At 37.9% G+C, this 13,785-nt stretch overlaps 1 protein-coding gene across 1 annotated transcript in view; it reads right to left on the reverse strand.

Moving 5' to 3' along the window:
- Nucleotides 1–13,785, reverse strand: part of Adamtsl1 (ADAMTS like 1) — a 380,631-nt gene that overhangs the window by 282,127 nt on the left and 84,719 nt on the right. The window lies entirely within an intron of this gene.

The raw sequence follows: 13,785 nt of genomic DNA on the forward strand, positions 1-13,785 counted from the left end.
AGTAAATAAAAATAAAAAAAAAATAGGAGTAGGGGTGTTTTTCCTGAGTGTACATATTTGTACCATGTGCATGCCCAGTGCCTGCAGAGGCTAGAAGAGGATATCATATCGAGAACTAGAGTTCAGGAAGGTTGTGGACTGCCATGCGAGTGGTAGAAACTGAACCCAGATCCTATGGAAGAGCAGCTAGAGCTCTTGACTACCAAATTATATCTTCAGGCCCACGTAGACTTTTAAAGTCTATTGATGGATTGATTGGCAAGGGAGGCCTTGCATTTCATTCTGTAGCTGATCTGGAACTTGTAATCCCTCTGCCTTATCCTCTTGAGTACTGTGACTGTGGATGTAACCATGACACCAACCTAAAACAAAGGACACCTCTTTGTTTTAGTAGCTAGTAGGAAACAGTTGGGATAATTTTATTTAAAAATATATGGGGTCATCTGTGACTTGTCTTTTAGAATTTAGGTTTCCTAAGTTCTAAAATTAACATAGAGCAAATACGAGAGACGATCCTTTCTATGTGGATTTCTTTGGGCTCAGTTGACGATGCAGAGAGGACATAGATGTTCTTCTCAGATGATGTGTGGCAGCGAGACTTCTCATGCTCTGTACAGAGGCAGTAACACCACTCAGCTCACAAGGTTGTGTGAGCATAGGCAATGACTGACACATGGAAGATAACCAGTAGTAATTACTTTGAATATTTAATGAGGTGTTTGATAACAAGGAACCAGAGACTTAGGACATCCTATTAACTTTAACTTGAAATAATGTTGGCAGAGGCTGAGGAAAAATAAAAGCTTCTAAATATATATTTCATAAGGGGAAACTTAAAATGTATAGCTACTACTAACAATGCTTACTGTCTAGTGGATGGTAAAATGCAGAGAGAGCAAATAGAATCAAACTTTAAAAAAGGAAGAGATGGGGAAAACTGGAAGGGGGCTTTAAGAAGGGAGGGGAAAGGGAAATCAATACAGGAGGAGAGGTAGAAGGGACAAATAACACTAGGAATGTTTGAAAAAATTTTAAGGAATCATATACTTTGTATTTACCTGAAACTATATGTAATACATGCAAGTGTAATTATGTATGTATATATATATGTGTGTGTATATATATATATATGTATATATATTTATTATATGTGTAATTGAAATGACATTATAACACTTGTGCTGACAATGCTCCCCACAAGGGCAATAGATTATCTAACAAAAACTTCAGTACCAGGCATGAAGAAAACATCCTTTTGAGTTGTTGGTTAGGGTAGTCCAAGAGACTCAGAAAACAGTATAGATTCATGCTATTATCCTTGGCTGCTTCCCAAAGATAGAAGATAAAACCTCTGTCACAGAACTCAGAAGATTCAAGCTGAATCTAACCTTGAAGTTTTCCTTCCTGAAGTTTCGTTTTCACAGTACCAGAAGGTGCTATGCAAGCTGCCAAGGAAGGGAAGCCACCAATAGCAGTGCTCTGCTATGACTTCTGTGAATCATAACAGCGACCAGCACGACAAGCTCACTCTAGGAGCACAGTAGTGGCGCTCAGATCTTGGTGGCTACAAACAGCTGTCTAATTGGACTTGAGGCCTGCTCAACATGAGGGAGATTGTGCCTGCTAATAGAAACCTAGGCAACCACCAAGGGATGGTAGGCTTGCGGATCTAAGAGAACCTACTTCCTTCACTTTCTTAGACCAGCATACTCCTACATATTCTGAAATTTATTTAAGATTACTTAATTATTTATTTAAGAATATTCTAAAATCTATTCTTACAAGCACAGGTAATTGCAGCTCTCTCACTCTCCAACCAAGAAAGCTCTATTTGTAGCAGATGCAGACCTTACAGAAAAACTAGTCAAAGTGCAGCGATCAGAGGATCATGGTGTATCCAGTACTCCAGTGGGTACAGCTACAACACAACTCCTGCAGCTAAGGCTCGGGCGACATCACAGTCAGAAAGATTATAAGTACCAGAGCACTAGAAAACCTGCTGCAGATTGAGTCTTGTAGAAATGAAAGGGAAGCTACAGCCTTGATACCTCTACAAAATGACTTCTTAAATGCAAATAAGGACAAAACCCATACGTATGCTAAGGTGGAAGGGGAAATCTCACACGGCTCCACCCATATACAAAGAATTGCTAATGGCTGTTGTGGGAGCGAGAACTAGTCTTTCCCAGACATGGACCTCTTAAATGGTTTTATCATACAAAGTGATCAGCCCTGAAATCATATACACACAATTAACACTAAGCCCACTCAGTAGGTACAATTACACTTATAATTTACACATGCAATTATAGTAGTACTAGTAATTGTAGTAGTAACAATAATACTAATAAAAGAGGCCATGACTTTGAGAGGGAGTGATGGGGGACATGGGAAGGACTGGAGAGACAGGACATGGGAGCGGCTGGAGGGAAGAATAGGAAGGGAGGAAATGACATATCTTAATTAAAACTCTAAACAATAAAGCACAATGAGAAATAGGCTGTTTAGGCTGACTTTGATAAGTCATAATTTGATTTTCTGTTGCTGTGTGCTAAGATGTTTGGATCCAAACAACTTGGAGAGTAAAGGTTTATTCTAGCTTGGAATTTCTTTAGATTGTTTTTATTGAGCTATATATTTTTATACGCTTCCCTCCCTTTCTGCCCCCCTTCCCTTCTACCCTCTCCCATGAGGGTATATGTGCATATTATATACATTTACTTTTCTATTGTAAGAAATCCAAATTGTATACTTTTCAAAACTATGCTGTGAGCACAAGATTAGGTCTCTCCAACCATAACAGGTAACGGAGACTGCACACCGTTGTCCTAATACCAGTTTGTTTCAGATCCTATGTTCCAAGAGAAAAGTGCATATTAGGTGATTAAACATGGGCTTCTTGTAGATCAGTGTTCTAAAGGTATTATTACCTTTTGTCTACTTTAGACATTATACCAACATTTGCTTAGACCTTATACCCTAAAACAACTCATGCTAACTCCGTGTAAACTCCTCACATTTGCTTCCCTAAATTTTTCTGTTGGGCATCTTAGAGTCTCTCTCAAGCTGCAACTTCCCCATGACAGCAGGTTGAATAAAGCCAGTTTTATATGATCTCCAAGTTCCTCTTGGGCCAATAGTAAGATCATTGATTGATGAATAAACTGATCACTTAATTAATAAAGTTTAAATCAAGCATTTTCTTTTATATGTCACCTGTCATCCCAGCATCCACTTGGTTACTCTATAGTACAGAAGCCCTGAAGTAAAATCAGTGACATGGAACATTAAGGGGATTGCTTCAAATAGTCCCACACACCTTTCACAACTATCTTTGTTTATTCTATGACACTATGAGCTTGAGGGGAATTTCAAGGTCCGAGTTGGTCATCTTCGTCAGGTGAGAAGATTGGCAAATGATTAAGACATGTCAGAGTATGAACAGACATAATTTCCTGCATTTTTCCAGTCCCAAGAATAGTGTCAGTTGCATTTGTAAGTGGAAACGGTCCCTCGTCCTGGTAAAGACATGAAACTATCACAGACGCTTCAGTTCCTTCTGCTGGACAAACTATGTTCCTGAGTTTCCTGAAGTGTTTAAGACTTAAAGATATAGTAAGGAAGATGAGTGAAAAGCAAAGTTAAGATGTTTACTTTGATGAAACTCGTGATAATATTCAGACATATCTAGAGAAATAAGATCCAAATGCATTTTCACTTATGTGTAATGGTTTTAAGAATACCCCTGACACATTTCATGATTTGTTCTATACCTGTAAACATACCCCTGAGAGTCATATTGCACATGAATACTTTTACACACTTTTATCACCTTTTTTTCCAATCAAAAACTTTGTAGAGTTGCAAGGATATATTTTATAAAATCACAGATGTGCTCAATGCCTGGGTTTTGGAGCTGGAAACTGAACTTCAGCGTTCTGAATGATTGAGTTTATTTGTCTTTGGCAAAATTCAACTTCCTGTTTGAAGAAAAGGACTGGAGAGGAATTATAAAACAGGTTCTCAAAGCTTCTTGGACACCTAGTAACTTTTAGAAAATTATATGCTGACGATTTAATTGTAAATGATTCAGAGACATGTGAATCAATTTCTCTTGAAGATCACATGCTCAAGGGGAAGAGGATGTGGCAAAAGATTCTTTGTTTGAAACAAAAACTTCTCAAGTGTTGTTCAGGATATTCAGTGACTCCCCCTCCCAGAGAAGGTTCAGAAAAAGTTCCTATAGCCTCTTACCCCACAATTATCCTAAGACACATCATAATCAACAACAATAATACAGTAATAATAATAACTATTAACCTGTAGAAGGCCACCATACACAGAGATTTTCAATTTTTAATCATAATTTAGTCTGTTAAACAAGTATTCTTCCAAGGCCTCTCCCATGTCAGATTCAGAAGTTAATGTTCTAAGCACTCGGTACCACTCCATACCACCACTTCCTCAGTGTCGCCTTTGGGGTACCAGCTTTTGGGGGTACTCTTTCAGCACAAGCCACTTTTCTGAGCCAGAAGGTGGGTTTTCTTTAGAAATAAGGAATTCAGAAGGCACTGAACCCACACTGCACTCATAAAATGTTAAAGGTAGAAATAATAGTCTTTCAAAGAGATATTTAAAATAAAAGCATAAACAAGTCGTGATTTATACGTTCTGGCATAGAAGACAAAACAACAGGAAAGTGAGTGATGGGACCAGACACATCTACTCTTTACCAAAATAACTTGACAAAAACTGTGGAAAGGATGAGGTGGATGATGGATCCTCACCTTCCTGTCCCACTTTGTCCCCAGAAGTACCATCAAATAGTAGAAATGGAGCCAGGCAAAGGAAAAGAGAAAGGAGAAAATCTCTAGACGATGATACTCTACTACACCTGTCAACTGCAGGCCCTGCATCAAGGTATGGGACCAGGAGCTGCCTGCATCTGTGAAAATGTTTCTTAGTTAAGTAACTATAGTTAGCCATCCACTGTAATGCTTTTTATTCTCCAGTGTTTTATGTCCTTAATCCTGACCATGTCAGAGCTGTGTTCTTTAACAACACAAAAATACAATCTGACCTTTTATTTGCTCCCATAATAATTCATACAGTCTGTGGGGTTCTGCCATATATGGACCCAATTCAAAACATCCTCTAATCAACTAGTCTATGGGAAAGATATGATGGAGCCCAGATGTCCCCTGATATTGAGTCATGGGTCAGATTACAATGTGGGACAGAAGAGGGTCAGCCTTTCAGAGTTTATTCACTGATTGTATCTTAGCAACTAAGGTGATACATATGAAAGGACTTAAAATGGATTATTAAAAATACACAGATTAGGGTCAGTAAAATATTATTTTCTTATTTTCAAGTTACTTATTTAAGCACTAAATTTTCGACAGGGTGTCATGTAGCTCAGGCTGGCCTCAAGTTTCTTATTTGTAGCTGAGGATGATCTTGAACTCCAGATCTTCTTGTCTCTACCTGCCATGTGCTAGGATTATAGGTATACATCACCAAGTCTGGCTTTTATTTCCATTCTTTCCTTCCTCATGGTCATTCACCTGTTTTCACTCTTCTCTTAAGTATTCAGTGATTGGATTATTCATTTAATTTACTTCATGAATATGATGGTATAAATATTCTGGCACGATGTTTTTTGAGGCCTTTTATTTTATGTGTATTGATGTTTTGCTCACATGTATGTGTATCACATGTGTTTCTGGTGCCTGTGGTGTCCTGAAGAGGGTATCAGATCCCCTGGAAGTATAGTCACAAATAGTTGTGAGCAGCCATGTAGGTGCTGGGAATCAAACCCTGATTTTATGGAAAAGCAGCCAGTGCTCTTAAATGATGAGCTATCTCTCAAATCCCTGATGATATGCTTTTATTTGCAGTCAATGTCAATACTTGATAGGATCATGAAAAGATTGGAAATTACATTCCCATGATCATATACGACAGTCATTTTACACACCTTTCTTCTCATGTCATTTGCCTTTGCTACTACTGTTCTTCTAAACTCCTTGTGGTCCTAATCACTTATCCCCCACAGAAGTTACTAGAAAGAAAACCAAATCAGAATTGTTGAGTAAAGTGTATGTCTTCCAATACAAGATCACCTCTTAAAGAGAGAAATGTGCATGTTTATCAGCTATTTGACAACTGTAAAAAGCATATCAGTTCTAACTTTTTCCCTTAAAATATTAGGACACCTCACATTATTGATGTTAAAACAGGAAAAGAGAGTCACAAAAGATTACTCTACAAAGGACTTTATGGGGGATCTGTAACACACTCGGAAGTGTTCAATGTCTTAGCAGGCTAAGTAGAAGCTGCACTGCCCCTCCCATATCATTTGGTCTTTTAATTACTTGGCTTCCTGTTTTCTGTATTGAAAGTTAGGATGAAGTAACTGGGCATACATATCCACTGACGGGATCCAATCCACTGTGATATTTGGATTGATATCAAATATATACGATAATCCAAACTTCAGTTCCCGTTTTTAAACTGGGCCACTTTTCTTTAATTCTATATACATACAACTGCTTGTGTACCACTTGGATGTCTAAGACATCACAAGCTCATTTCTCCAATCTAAACCCTGATTTCCCTAGAGTGCCTCCAAATTTGATCTTCTGCCACTACAGCCTTCTTGATCCAGGCAACGGCAATTTTAATGTTATCCTTTTCAGGCCCCAATACCTTAAAGCTTCCTGGAGGGCTTAAACAGAATTCAAGAACCTCTCCCTCCAGAGTTTCTGACTCAGTATAACTCTGGTGAGGCAGGCATGCGGATTTGTACTTCAGGAAGTTCCCAGGTGATGTTGGCGCTACTGATTTAGTAGTCCCCATGCAAAAACCATAGAAGTGTTGATTCTACTTCAAAAGTGCCCTGAATGTGTCTACAACTGAGGCTGATCTGTCACATCTCATGTGAATCTGCAAAGGGTTCTTCTCTTCCTCTGTTCTTCTGGATACTTAGGTCAATGAAGCACAATGCTCCTTTAAAGCATTAAGCAGACAGATCATGTTACTTCTCTGTCTCAACTCAGGAGCTGGCTCCCTACTCAGATCAAAAGCCAAATCTTTGTCTCAGGAGGAAAGATCCGCCCCATTGTCTCTTTGGCCAATTTCCACAGCTCATGTTCACTTGGGTATGATCCCACTGGATCCCTTGAGACCTCATGAACTCAAAAACCTCTTTTCCTTCAGGACACATATGCTGCTTCCACCATTTAGAATTCTTTTTGTCTGTATTCCAAAGAACTAATTACTTCACCCTATCAAGTTGTAACTGATACACCACCTTTTCAAGGAGGCCTATTCTGCCTGCTCTATGTAAAATTGCACTCAAATTACTAATTCCTCACTGTCCTGCTCAGTTTTCATTTCTTCCATACCATTCAATCATATCTGAGTGCACTAATTGTCATGGAATAATCTGTTTTGTATACTGTGAAGGTGTGTCATTCTGATTGGTTTAACGAAAGACTGAATGACCAATATCTAAGTAGAATTTTCAGGCACACAGGATGCTGGGAAGAGGGGCGGGGTTGCCAGTCAGGCATGGAGGAAGCAGGAAAGCAGCAGCATGGGCAGTACAGAGTAAAGGTAACAAAGTCATAAGACAGAAAGCAAGTTAATAGAAATGGGTTAATTTAAGTTATAAGAGCTAGTTTAAAACAGGCCTAAGCTATTGACCAAGCTTTTGTAGCTACTAAGTAGTTTCCATGTGGTTATTTTGGAGCTGGCAGGAAGGACAGAAAAGTCTGCTTACAAATGGTACCCAATATGGAGCCACACATACCCACATAAGACCAGGGAAAGCTTTAAAAAGGTTCTAAACATACAAACACAGAGCCAAGTGTGGATTCCTAGGTCCATGTCCCTCATGCCAACTGCAGTACAGGAACATGTCTACTATGTCTACTCTGCCTACATGTCTACCATGTGACAGATTAAGATTTTTGCTCATGCAGACAGAAAAGGTTTCAGATATGCCAGGTTTAGATGGAAAGAAAATTCTAAACAAGTTACTGTGAGTTTAGCAATGTGTGTGGGCTCAACAAAAAAGGAAAAGGATATAGACGGTCATAAAAATAACTAACTAAATAAATAGTTTAAAAATAATAAAGTCTTTAAAGAAATAGTAAAGTAATAAGAAAAAGAATAAGCCTCAAAGAGATGGGAAATACACAAGGAGACTGAATCCTGTATGGTTTTGTATTGTCTTTGAATTTTTTGAATGCTGATGAACAAATGACAATTCCAGGGAGACAGGGGATTGCTGAATTAAACCATCCTAAATGCTCTAGGAATGCCTTAACTTTAAAAAGGAAGTAAAAAAAATGTTACATTGGTGAAGAGGTTCTGCTTTTGTTTCTATAGGAAATGAAAGACCATGGATTCATTCAAGGTTAAAGAAGATCAGCTTTGATTGGTGAAGACCCCCTGAAAATTCCAGCTACCAACATAAAGAAATAAGCCTAAAAAATACTATGAGAGAGGTGATATATATATTTTATCAGCTCAAACATAAAACAAAAGTCATCTTCAACGAAGTTATGCACACTGCACATTCCATATTTGTGTTGGTGCAGGTAGGTATGTTACCTTTGAAAATTATGTGTTTTTAGACCAAGGGTACCAGATACCAATGAAAATGAGGGGCCCATGTGACCCAGCCTTTTAGAGTGCAACTATTGTAGTTTCCTCAGAGTTCTGTATCCAGAACAATCCAAGGCTGCTGGCTGAGATAGTTCACCCTCACAGACTATTCCAAAAAGGACTTCAAATAAGCCTTGCACTTTCCCATTGCACAGAGACTGGACAACAAATAATACAGCAAACATTCCTAGGACGTGACCATTATCCCAATTTTCTTAGGGTCTCCCAAAGATTCCAACATCCCTAGACAACAGAAAGGAACCTAGAGAACATGACACTGACATTCCTAAGAGGGGGAGTGGGTGGTTTTTAGTTATTCAATGGGTTATGGATATTTTTCATTGTTTAGGGGTATTGGTGACAAGTTGTTATGGGGGGAGCTAGAGAGTTAACTCAGAGGCTAAGCACACTGACTGCTCTTCCAGAGGTCCTGAGTTCAATTCCCAGCAACCACATGGTGGCTTAAAACCCTCTGTAATGAGATCTGGTGCCCTCTTCAGGTCTACAGGCATACATGCAGACAGAATGCTGTATACATAATAAATAAATAGAACCTTTGTTTAAAAGTTGTTATTGGTAATGGTCAGGAAGAAAAAAGCTGAACAAAGGAGATTAGATCCAGGGATCTTATTCTGAAGAGAAAAAAAGGGTCTATAGAAATGATATAATAAAAAGGTAGACTATTGAATCTATTTTTAAACTAAAAAAACAACTATTAATCTTAAATATTTTACATTGGTATGTATTTTTGTCTATTGATAGAAATTTAAGGTTATTTTTGTTAGAACATGCTATGCATATTTACTTTTGTTTAAGATATTGTACCTATGCTGCTCATTTAAAAATGTAAATATCTAGTCCTCAAAAGTTATTATTATAAACTATTCAGGATAATAAAGAAATACAGGTTAGTAATTAGTTACTGATAACAATCAAACTTATCATCATGTTAGGTATGTTTTTAAGGTCAAAGAGATATATTTTAGATATATTGTCTTTAAACACTTCAAAGATATACAGAATATGGCACCTAAAATATTTTGTTAACATAGGACTTTTCATGACAATGAGACACATCTTCTCCTGGCAGCACCAATTCACTTTCAAAAGATGATGGACATCAAAAAAACTACATATGGAATTTGCTTTTAATGTGGCAAAATTAGACATTTTTTCAAGAAACTCTTTTCTTGACTGCTCATATTAGGTTGTACTAACTGGACAAGTAGGATACAAAAGAAAAAGATGTGTACTTTGACAAGATAAGGCAAGGCAGTCCTTCATATTCCTGCTTCATAGAAAAGTCTGCCAGACATTCCACAGGACATATGGGAATGTGACTGCTGAACTTTGCCAAGACTAGGTGAGACAGTCCTCCAAAAATTCTGCTTCATAGAAGAGTCTGCCAGATATTCTAGGCCTGTAGGCTGAAGATTGGATACTCCAACATTACAAAGAAACCTTGGGTGATTGTCCAGGCACAAAGATGTCTGTTATTTCTATATTTTTGGAAGTGACTTGCCTTGTAATTTCTGTTTACTCGAGTAATAATATACTCTCCTGGTGTCTTTGATGAAATTGAAGACTAGATAGTTATAGTTATGCTTTTCATTAGTTATAACAGAAGGAAAATTACATACAGAGCTTTGGACTCATCAAGATAGAATAAATAATAAAATATTTTCTTCAAATATGCCAAATACAAATGGACTGGACACTGTAAACATAATTCTAACCTGATAATTGTTCTTATTGTTTATAGCTTTATTATGTTAGTATAAAAACTTTTCTTTTTTATTTAGACAAAAGGTGGAAATGTGGAATAATCTTTTTGTATGTTGTGAATATGTGTCACTCAGATTGGTTTTTTAAAAAAAAGGCTGAATGGCCAATAGCTAGACAGGATTTTCAGGGCCAAGAGAACACTGGAAAGAAGAAAGGCAGAGTTGCAAGGAGAGGCCAGGACTCAGAGGAAATGGTACGGGCAGTACAGAGTAAAGGTAATAAGGCCACGAGGCAGAAAGCAAATTAATAGAAATGGTTTAATTTAAATGTTATACACACTAGTTACAACAAGCTTAAGCTATCAACTGAGCTTTCATAATTAATAAAAGGTCTCTGTGTGGTTATTTGGGAGTTGGAAGGCAGGACTGAAAAATTTCCCTACAACTATTTGCTTTACTTATTATGCTTGGTTTTTCATTGTCTGTTTCTATATAGTAAAATCAACTTTGTAGAAGGACAGGGCAAATATTTGTTGAAAGACTCAAAGACACATCAAAAAATGGGAGAAATGCCATCTTTTTTATTGCAGAGACTCCAGTTCTATTTCTTAAAATTTCCAGGAATTTCAATCTTGGTTTCCTCACTGACAGAATGCTTAATTATTCGTTTTTAAAATATAAAGCCATAAGAATACTTACACATTTTAGATACAAGGAAAGTTGAATAGGTAGTCTTGCCTATTTTCTCAATAGGGAGATTGATATTTCTTCACTCATGTAAACAAATTTAATGGGGCAATATTAAGAAACATAAAATGTGCTGAAATCATTTATTATTTAAAAAATAGCCAGCCATTTATAAATTTTATTAAACACTTAAGTGGTACATGCATGCGCCATAAAATGCTAATGTTGAAGTAACAAGCTTTCTCCCCCCAGTTTTGGCCACCTGCTTATACTAACATCAGCAGCATCATCAAGGGCATTTATTTGTGCAAGGCTGCTCCCTGCTATGGAAAGTGAAATTAAACAGACACAGTCCCTGCCCTGTCTAGACAGTCTGTATGGATACAATTCTATTATATTTCAAGAGCATAATATTTAAATTTCTAACATATCACTATGAGTGCAAAGAACAGAAGACGGGGTTGTGTTTGGTGCTCTAGGGAGTGAAGACCATTTGTGGCTCATTTCCCCCCTTTTTCAAAGGCCAACAGACGATTTTCTAAGTTAGTGCTAAAGGTTTGGGACACCATGTTTTCGTGTATTACATATGGTTTAAAGGTACTTGGTTTTTGTTCTTTTTCTTCTGGTAAAAAAGGTTTGCAGATTTTGCTTTCACTTCTTCCTCTATTCTCAACACTTTGAGGAAATGGCAGGTTCACGGGAAAGGAGTATTCTTGATATTGAATCATTAACCATTTCACTGCCTAAATATGACTCGGGTTTATGCTCAGTTAAACATCATTGCCATGATGTTTTTTTTTTAAACCATAAAACTTAATATAGTACTCCAGTTTATCTCAGCTTTGGGTGTACTCTATCGTGTGCTCAGTGTACTCACTAGACACTAGTGGATGTCGACCCTGCTATGTTGAGTAGCTTCAATGCCTGCTCATCGAGGTCCACACACTGGACAACCAGAACGTGTGCAGAGGGACTCAGCAGCCCCACCCTGCTCGCTTTGTTACACTGTGTTATCTGGAAACAAATGGTTTGCCTGGCTAGTTTTTAATGTCTTCAGGCCTCTGAGAGCTGATCTAAGTGAAAATATTGAAAACATTTAGCTTTAAAAGTTCACTTTTCCCCTTCTTTTGGATAGTTTTTTATTTCAGTGCTTTTATTTTTTTCCCTTTGAACAATGCAGACTTTTGGAATCCAATTCCCTAGAGGTATTTGCAAGACTGGTTATAGTTTGTCATGTTAGACTCTTAAATTCTCTCAATTTTGAAAATATTCATTCCTTCAGGCTTTATTATTATTATTTTTAGTTCCTTTCTTTGAAACGGCTCCAATTTAGCAGTATCTTTTCTTAAATCAGCATTTCTGACTTTTTATTATTTTTTACTACAGTCTGAAATAAATGTTCTCCATTCCATCCCCGAATTAGCATATTTGGCTAGGTAATTTGTAAGACATTTTGTAATAGGGCACACCATTTCATTTTATAAGCACACAATTATACAATGTTATGTTCTCAGACTTGCATTTAACAAAATAGTTGTGGTGGGGAGTCAGGTTGGGGAAAGCAAGCACAAGGAGACATGTTTGCTAACAGATACTCAAACTACAGATATTCCTAGTTCTTTATGTTTATTTTCAAGTGGAAGGGGATGAGCTTTACGGGTGACAAAGGCACCAACATGAGGACCGAAGCCACTTTGAAACGAGTTTTCTTAAGCCAGTCATTTAAAATAAAAGAGGAAAAGACACAGTCAATCCTAGTCTAAAGACAGATCTGGAAGAGGATAGCTATGTTTAATTTCTCTTTTGCATTATTTTAAAATATAGAATTGTGGACTTTAAAAGGAACAAATAAATGAAATTGTTTGAAAAGAAAGACAAAACAAAATTAAAAAAAAAACCCTAGAACTGAAAACAAGAACAAATGCCATGCAGACAAGTTGGGGAAGACTCCTGCAACAGCGTCTTCCCATCCTCCCACAAGCCACCTGACTGTGCTCTCCTTCTTCCCATCCTCCCACAAGCCACCTGACTGTGCTCTCCTTTAGGCTCCCTGAACCTTCACAGGGTAGTCTGTTTTCCTGGCATGGTGTCCAATCCCTGCTGCTTTTTTTGGACGTATGTAACATGCAATACACCATCACGAATGACCTGAAATGCCACTGGGCACTCCTGTGATGACATTTGAATAGCGTCTGCTTTTGTGTTAGCCTGGGGAAGCTTCTGCACACTCACGTGAGACTTCACTGCTCCCACGGGCTCAATTTCCTGAAGGGAGGCACTCCTCAGCTGTGAGCAGGCTGCAAGACCGTAGAGAAAGATACCGATTCTTTAATCTGAGAATCCAGTGTCTACTCTCACCCTGACCACTGACATGAGCCCTGTGTGAAGATGGGGAGCACTTGAATATGCTGTATTTTCTGGACTCTCAGAGGGTCACAGGACACCAGCAGAGATTAGCTGAGACTTTGCTACAGACATCAGGACAAGGCCGAGCTGGGTTACCGTCGGCCAAGTGAAAGTTTCATGGCACTTCTCTCCATTCCTTCCCTAATCTCTTCCTAACTTCCAAGTCAGTCAGGATTCCTACTGCAAACACAAACATTTAAGGTCAATGCCATGCAAAATAATTTTTGGAGCATAAGTTTCTGGAAGCTTCATTATAGACATGGTTATGATACTTTCCAAAGGAAAATTCAGA

Source organism: Microtus oregoni, unplaced genomic scaffold (genome assembly GCF_018167655.1).
Source record: "Microtus oregoni isolate MIOR12 unplaced genomic scaffold, Mior012 000005F_ref0000423, whole genome shotgun sequence".
NCBI lineage: Eukaryota > Metazoa > Chordata > Mammalia > Rodentia > Cricetidae > Microtus > Microtus oregoni.